Below are 8,820 nucleotides of genomic sequence, written 5' to 3'. Positions count from 1 at the left end.
AGGCCAAGCTCCAACATCTAGAAACAAAGGTGTTGATGGCAGCAGCACAGCTGATATTTCTCTCCAGGATGGAGTCACAGCCAAACAGGAACAGACCAGATGAAGCTACTATGAGAAAAAGCAGAGAGAGCAGAACGTTAGAGATTGAACTAACAGATTCTGCAGAGTGGGAGAATAGAGATAGAATGAAGCAGAATGATGAAAAAGGAGTCCCTATGTCCTCCAGCAGTCTAAGCCTAAAGCAGCAGAACTATAGAGATAGCTCAGGATAACCTGAGCCACTCTAGAAGCTTTATCAAAAAGCTTTCTATGATTTTTATAAAGAAAAAATCATAGAAATAAAAAAATCCTACAAATAAAACGTTTATCTGTAGAAGGTAGTAAATGTTAAAAGATTACTGCAATGTGGCTGATAGATGGCGCTGACAGCTCTAACTAGATCGGTTATAATAATCTATTATTTTTGCTCAATTGGAAAATCTTCACTTCATTTCCATTATTGATGCTTAATTTCACCTTCAGGCGCCAAATCATCATCATCTTCTTCATTTTAGTCATTTTTGTGCAAACCAGTGATCAGAGCTAATTATCTGCCAGGGATAACCTCCCAGTAATCAGATTACAGGGATTCTCTCCCAGTAATCAGATTACTGGAGCGCTCCGGTGTGTCCATAAAGTTGTTGCGCGCAGAGCGGAGCTGTCAAACTGCGAAGCGCCGCTGCAGAGCTTCCACCTCCAGCGGAGCCAAACAGACTCACCGGATACATCCTCATTCCATCCTCTGTCTGTTTTACCTGCTGCTCTTTATTTTTAAACAGCCTGGTGTTGGTCACGTTCCACCATAAATAAGGCGGCTCCTGCCTGGACTTATCGGGGCAGCAATGGATCAGATGCTCCTCTGTTAGAAGGCTCTTTTCACCCGGAGCTGATTTTTTACATTTATTTTGATTATTTCTCTGCGAAGAAAAGACAGGACACCACTCCCTGCTTTCCTCCTCCCGGCTCTTCTGGATGCAAATGTCTCCACATCCCAGACGCGCAGCTGGATTGTAGCGGCGGCCCCACCGATGGTTTAAACGGGCGTTGAGGTGCGGGAAGGGAGTGGGACAAAAACAGGTAAGATTTGGAATCAAAGCGCATGAAATGATGGATTCCTGCAAATGCTTTTGGATTAGTGGGAGTTTTCCTGGAGCTGTGATGGACGCTTGGCTTTGCGCGCTGAGGGCGCACAGCCGCGGGCAAAAACAAAGAACTAAACACCTGCTTTTATTCAGAGAGGCAGAAGCTTTGAGTTTTAGTTGCAGTTTCTGAAGGAAAAAGAAATAGAAACTGCAGTTAAATATTGTCTCTGGCTTTCCTGGGTGCAGTTCTCCAAGTTTGCTTTAATCCACTGGACAAACCGCGGCTGCCCTCCTGAGAGGCTCTCTGTGTTTATCCAGACAGTCAAGCAGAGATCAGCCTGTTTCTGAGAGCAAACAGTTTAAAAAGGCTGCAGCTCCAGAGATCAGGAACATGCAGAGAGAGGCAGGAAAAGTTAGGGATGCTGCTGGAACACCTCAACCAAAAGACTCACTTTTGTTGGATTTTTAAACCTTTAAAACTCAATAAAATACAAACTGATTATAATAATAGTGATAAAAATAAAGTAAATTATGTGGAAGGAAAACATGCTGTAGATAAGATTGTGCTTGCAACAAACGGTCTATAATCAGAGCTTCAACTGATCCAAACAGCAGCTATTAGGGGAAGCTGAGCTTCCTGAACACCTGAGCAGGGCCACAGCCCCCCCATGCCCCCCCTGCACTGATGGAGATATTCATACAGATGGGGAACCCGACCAAGTACTGATCAGCAGCTGCAGATTCTCTCCAGCAGAGGCTCTTGAAAACTTCAGACCTACATTTACTTCAGCAACCACATTCCATGGACCCCCTGCGGGGTCATGGTGGGTCCCTGCGGGATCCCGATCCCCATGTTGGGAACCCCGGCTCTACTGTTGGAACCCTAACTACAAATATGTGTCAAAAATTCCTTTATTTTTGTAAATGATCGTCCAGACAAAGATGTACCTTTCAATGACATCCTATAGAGATACACCATTTTACACTGATAAAAATTATTGTTATAATTTCTGTATTTAATTCAGTCAAAGGTCTTATTTTGATCCCTGTTTCAAAACTTAATGTTTTTTGTTTCAACTTACGGTTAAAAAACATAAATTTAAAAAAATCTTATTCATAAAAAAATGTTTAAATCCCAAAACATTAAAAGATGCGATATTTTTTCCTCTGTGTAATATAATAGTAAAGTTTTAGGTACGTTTTGCTAGCTGACTTGGCGTTAGCATTAGCTTTATCGCTAATCACAATCAAGCTAGGCCCAAGCCTCAGTTCCTCGTTCGACACAGAACCTAAAAGCAAACATTTTACATTTAAAGAGCTGATGGAGAAATTCATAAAATACCTAGATTCAAAATTTAATTTAAAATTCCAACAAAAATCCAAACAAAATTGGATTTGGTATCAAACGTAGATTCATGCAGGAAGTAATATACTCAATAAAAATGGTTCCGAATTTATTTGAAACATTTAACAAACTTATGCTGTTGTTTACAGTTTTGAAAAAATAAACAAAAAAATTGATAAAAAAAACAAAAAAAAACTTTTGCAGTTAATAAAACATTTGCAGTGGTTTCCTCTGGCTCCCCCTGCTGGTGGTGGCGCCTGATGCTCATCGGGTTTAGGGGTCGTTAATCAGGTTGTTATCCAGCCTGATTCTTACGGCCTGTTTCTGGGTTCTGCCCGTCAGAAACGAAACGTTTATCAGGACTTTAGGAAAATCAATATACTGTCAGGTTATAGATGATGAGATATAGATATTTGAACACACACACACAGAGACAGATGATTAATATCTTTATTTGGATGTTTAAAAAACGAGGAATCATAAAGACCTGAAAAAAGGCAGATAAATAAAACGAATAATTTATTCTCTTTTCATTTGTTTAATAATCCGGCTTTAAAAAAGATAAAAGAAATGTTTATGTTTTTGCATTTAGCAGATGTGTTTATCCAAAGGAGTTATACAAAAGTAGACATAATGTTCCAGTTATCATCAATATGACAATAAGTTCTCCAGAGGAAAATGGTGAGTCAGAATCAGTAGTGACAGCAAAGGGAGAGATGGAAGCGCAGGATGAGAAGCAGACGGTAGAGAGTTAGGATAGGAGATGCTCTTTGAAGAGGTGGGTTTTTTAAGAGTTTCCTGGAGATAGACAAGGACGCTGCTGTTCTTGTTGCTCCTGGTAGTTAGAAATGTTGTAGACATTTCTATGAACATCTTAAGTGACTAAAATAAAGGTAACTTTATCCCTCAATAGATTTATCTGCAAACATTTACATCAGGAAATAAGACCTATAGCTGTCAAGACTCAGAAAAGAGGACCTAGTATTCGTCTGAGGCAGGAAACTGCACATGCAGGAGTCCCAAGTCAGGTCAGGGAAACAGATTGGAACATGAACAGGCAGACTCAGTGGCTGAGAGGCAGGACAGGTCAGGATTAGGACATCAGAAACACCAAGGAACTCTAATCACCACTGGCTAGAGAGAACAAGAATAATCTGCCCTGATGACTGGATGCAAGCGCCTTAAATAGAGGCAGGAGAAGGTGGATAAGATGAGCACTGATGGGAAACCGGGTGGAGTTAGACAGGTGAATTGAAAGAGTAATTAAGCCAGTCATCAGTGACAATAGTTGCTCTAGACAGAAAACATATGCAGCTAAAATGGAAATATGTTTGACATTTTCTTTAAATAAGTGTATTGGAGCAGGTAAGTAAGGCAGTTTGCCCATAAAATAAAATAATTTACTTTTAAAATAAGTAGAAACTGCTTCTTATTGTTTTTCAAAAACATAATATCTAATTATTTTAGTTTAAGGTCAAAAATACTCCTCCCATAGGCAGATTATCCTATTTACCTGCTCAAATACCCTTATTTTAAGACATCTTTACTTATTCTTAGATCTGTTTCTCTAGTAATAAATAAATAAAATACAGCATCAGGACGACGGGCCGGAACACACTTTTTATTTTAAAGATAAAACAGACGATCCTAAAATCAAAGTTATCTAAAAAAAAAAATCTGAGTTGAGAAGCAGAGAAAAAGAGGAAACAAAATGACTCCATCAAATTACTCCACAGAGTGGTAGAACTTTGCTTTTAGAGGCTGCGTGTGAAATAAATGTTTATAAGAAAACAATCAAATCTCCGGTGACTGTTCACAGCTTGTTTCCAGCAATAACTCAACTTTGTTCCCCACTCCCCGCTGAATGCAATTACAAACAAGTCTTTTATTAAAGATAAAAAAGGAGCAGTCAGAGTGCACCGTTTGCTGTGCTACAGACAAAGGAGCCAAAGTACTATGAAAAAGGAGGGTATTAGAAGCTCAAAGTACCATAAGAAGGAGGCAAGCTGGTTTTATTTAAAAAAAAGCAAAAATCATTCTTATGACTTCAAAAGTAAACATGTAAATATTCATTTTTACTTTAATAGCAGTTTTAAAAACAAGTTTTTTTCCGGCTGCCTTTCAGCCAGATGAATAGCAGTTTGATTCAATTAAATAGAATAGAAAATCCCACTATTGTCATTATTTTCTATTAAACTTAAGCAGCAGTGAAACAGATTTACAGAAACTTTGGCAACAATAATCAGCTGTGCAATTATCTCAAGATTATCTCAAAATTATACACAGATTAAAATGTTCAACATCATCCAACAGTTACTAATTTAAAGCGGTTGCCAGGTTGGGTGGAGGCTATGAGGACCCAAACGCAGAGATGAGTAGGCTGAGGAGAGTTTTGATGATTTAATAAGGACTGACAGAGGCAAAAATCCAGAAAAATACAAAATTACTGAAAACTAGTGATGTCATGAGATGAGCCGAGGCTTCGAGGTGTTCCTCCCGTAGAGGAGGGGACGTTTCCACAAGCTGCGTGTCGAGTAGGGCTGCAACAACGAATCGATAAAATCGATAAAAAACGACTTTTAAAAGCGTTGGCAATGAATTTAATCATCGATTAGTTGTGTCGCGCGATTAATGCGTCCACCCCCGCCGTCATCACTGCCACTTGACTGAAACGGGGGAAGAAGAAAAAAATACGGCAGAGCGAGCCAGCGCCGCAGGTGCAGTGTTGCCAACTCAGCGATTTTTCAGACCCCTCCAGCGACTATTTTTCAAAAAAGCGACTAGCGACAAATCTGCCGACTTTATACGGTGTCACTGGCGGCTTTTGGAGACTCTTACGTGAAAGCATGTATCGTTCCTACTCTGCCGTGGGGCGCCTCCCCCATCCCAACCCCGTTCTCCCGCAGGAGTCCCTCTCAGTGCTGCAGTCAGAGCCGCAGGATGTTTACCCTCAGCGTCCAGACTGCAAATGAAGCGCGCATGCACCGGGATTGACGGCACAAATTGATCACAATAATTAAAATAGCCTTTATAAATAAATTAACTTGCAAATTATGAGGGCAAGACTTTTAAAGTTTCAATCTTCTGGCAAAGATAAAGTAAAGATCCTGCAATTTATGGAAGTAAAGCAGAATAAAATCCAGCAAGATCAGTAATATGTCAATTAATTATCTCCCACATTCCCATGTAAATATCTGTCTTTGGAGGATGTGTTTTTTAGCACCCCTAGTTCTCTCATTTTTATTCCAAATACAATTTATAATTTGAATCACAGGGCTATTTTTATCTCTATGGTTCAGTTTTTTCTCAAGTAGCAACTTTAACTGCTATACTTTCCTGTCTTAAAAGGCAGAACTTTTGTAGTCTAAAAAAACTCATTTGTTCAAATGGGGGGGCCTATTGTTTGAACCCCTTAGGGGCTTTTAAAAACAAAAATGTCTTTTTTTGCGCTTTATTAAAAACAAAGTAGCCTATATTTTGTGGATGTACAGCTACATTTCTCATGTAAGTTTGCGTAGTTTTAACACAAACATTTATTTTTCATATTGCACCAGTACAGTTAATGAGCAACCTGTACTTGTGTGCTTGTTTGTTCTGTTTAAAATGTTTATTTTGGAATAAAGAGGTTAATATAAAAAATATTTGTTGTCCGATTCGTCGATTAATCGAAAAAATAATCGGCCGATTCATCGACTTTTAAAATAATCGTTAGTTGCAGCCCTAATATATATATATATATATATATATATATATATATATATATATAGAATATAACTTATATAATATATCAGTATTTCCTGGGTATATTGTTTTTTTTTTTTTTTTTTTTTTTTTTTTTACAGTGTCCTGTCTGGCAAGGTGGCAATAAGAATAATTGTCTTGATGCCAAAAGGAGCCCAACAGATTTTACTTTCACAAGTGTAGCGGTATCGCAATTGCCATACTGCTCCACTTGTTTCATGTATATAAATTGCTTTATTATAATTATGCAGGGAGTTTTACAGTTCATATGGACACTGCAATGTAAGTAGAGCAGAAAAACAGAAGAAGAAGAAGGAAAAAGAAAAAGAAAAAAAACAGGACAAAAGATGAAAGAAAGAGGAGATAGGAAGGAGACAATGACAAAACATTTTCAGTCTGCTTCAACACCTGTAATGAGATGGAGAAAAAAAAAAAAAAAAAAAAAAAAAAAAAAAAAGAAAAAAGAACAGCACAACCAAAAAACATGGTACGAGATATACAATAAAGCAAACACCTTGAAACTATCACTAAAGTAATATTATTAAGTCTGACATGTACTCTGTGTTACCTGAAGATATGAATGTGGGGTTTCTGTTTGGAAGTGAATCTCTAAGTACCTGAAGCCTAGCACCTGTAGTTGTTTGTGAGGGTGAACTTGTGCATGTAAAGTTTTAACCATAGAAAAAAATGCTCAATAGTGGTTGTGGAGAGCCGGAGAGGCACACCCCCCAGAGCATTGAGTCCAGCGCCGGGAGACCCAAAGCCCCAGGCGCCCAACGGGACCCAAGAAGCGAAGGCACCAAGGCGGGGCCAGCCCCGGAAATCAGACCCCACCAAGGCAGGAGGAGAGACAGCCACGAGGAAGCCCCCCAGCCACCGCCATGCCGGCGCCCCGGGGAGCCGCGGGGACGAGTCCGCGGGCCCCGCCGGCAGCCGGCCACCCCGAAGTAGGGCCGGGCGCCGAACACCAGCCCCCCCACGGCGCCGACCGAAACGCCCCAGCCCCACAGAGCACCGAAACACGCCCCGCCCCCCCCGCACCAAGCCCCGGCGACCGGCCGCAACACCCACCGCGACCGCACCACCCAGGAAAACACTAAGACGGCCCCGCCCCCGGCCGGGGCCCATGCGCATCCGCCGCGAACCGGCCACGAGCGCCGCGGGACCCCCCCCCAAAACGCCCCCCCGGCCAAAAGCGCAGCCCCACCCCACCAAGACCGATGTCAACAGCGCGCAACGAAACACACCGCGCACAGAATCAGCCCGAGAGCAGAAAAGCCGCCCGGCGCAAAACCGCAAGAAGAGCAGACCGCAGCCGGCGCAACCACCCCCCCCCAGCAGCCCGAGGGGCAGCACAAAGCCAGAGCGGAGCGAACCGCGCCGCCCCCCCCACCGGACGATGCCAAAGCAGCCCAGCCACGTCCGCCACCCCCCCCGCAGCCCGCACCAGGCCCCGACACGCGGCCAGAGCAGCTCCGCCGCCCCGGCCCCCCACCACGCGCCGGTCATAGCCACCCCAGGCCCCCACCCGCCCCGCAGCCCCACCCGCCGCGATCAGTGGGAACAGAGCAGCCCCGCCATGCCTCCAGGAGGGAAAACCCACCCGAATACCCAGCCAGCGCAGCCAGCCCGCCCAGACCGGCCCCCCCAACACTACCCCCGCCGGAGCCGCCCGGACCCCCACACACCAGCGGCGCGCCGCCAGCAGGACCCCCACCCAGCAGGCCCGCCTGCCCCCCGAGAAAACAGACATGCCAAACCCCCCAAAGAAAAAAAGAGAAAAAAAAAAAAAAAAAAAAAAAAAAAAGGGGCCCCCACAATGCGACAGTGGACACCAGACACCGACCCGCCCGCAACCGCTCCCCCCCACCGAGGAAGAGAAAAAAAAAAAAAAAAAAAAAAAAAATAACAAATAAATAGGTAAATAAACAAATTAATTAATAATTACAATTACAATAAATAGGCAAGAGGAGAAGTGCGAGCGGAAAAACCGGAGCCCAAAACAGGACCCAAGACCCGCACCCCACCATGCCGCGCAGCTTCCCCCCTCCCCGAACCGATACCACAGAACCGGCATAGGAAAGAAACACCGCCCAGGAACCGGCATCGTAGCGAAGGCACCGGCACCGACCCCGAAAATCCCCGAACAACACCCAGCCCCACCCCGAAGCGGATCCAGTCCCAGGCCCCAGGGATCCGAGGCCCCAAGGGCACCCCACCCCCAGACAGGAGCCCCAGCAAAGCCCCGGCCGGCCGGGGCCAGTGGAGAGGCCGCCAGGAATGAGCCAGCAGTCCCCCGGGCATCCACCCCCAGCTCCACCAGTGCACCGGTGAGCCCCGACGCCAGCCAGCGGAGGGAGAGCAGGACGGGGGGAATGGGCTCCGCACTTAGCGGAGACTTGAGATGTATTTGGGAGAGGGTGCGGTTGAGACCCCAACCTGGGAAAGAAAAAAAAAAAAAAAAAAAAAAAAACACACCATCTCAATCATGCCTTCCCTCCCTAGTGCCCCCACTCGTACCACAGGAAAAAAAAAAAAAAAAAAAAAAAAAAAAAAAAAAAAATTGAATAAAATAATAATAATAATAAATAAAGAAAATAACAACGCAGACAC

General features: G+C 43.7%; 1 protein-coding gene across 1 annotated transcript in view; it reads left to right on the top strand.

Moving 5' to 3' along the window:
• The first annotated feature begins 760 nt into the window (after nucleotides 1-760).
• LOC119793246 (chemokine-like protein TAFA-2) overlaps nucleotides 761-8,820 on the top strand; it is a 132,162-nt gene continuing 124,102 nt past the window's right edge. Inside the window, exon 1 of the mRNA XM_038300321.1 lies at nucleotides 761-1,116. The gene's annotated coding sequence lies outside the window, so the exon portion shown is untranslated. The remainder of the gene's footprint in view (nucleotides 1,117-8,820) is intronic.

The sequence above is a fragment of the Cyprinodon tularosa genome, unplaced genomic scaffold, assembly GCF_016077235.1.
Source record: "Cyprinodon tularosa strain WSP-4 unplaced genomic scaffold, ASM1607723v1 ctg447, whole genome shotgun sequence".
NCBI lineage: Eukaryota > Metazoa > Chordata > Actinopteri > Cyprinodontiformes > Cyprinodontidae > Cyprinodon > Cyprinodon tularosa.
Note: the sequence above shows the minus strand (reverse complement) of the source record. Positions and strands in the feature narration are given on the sequence as shown.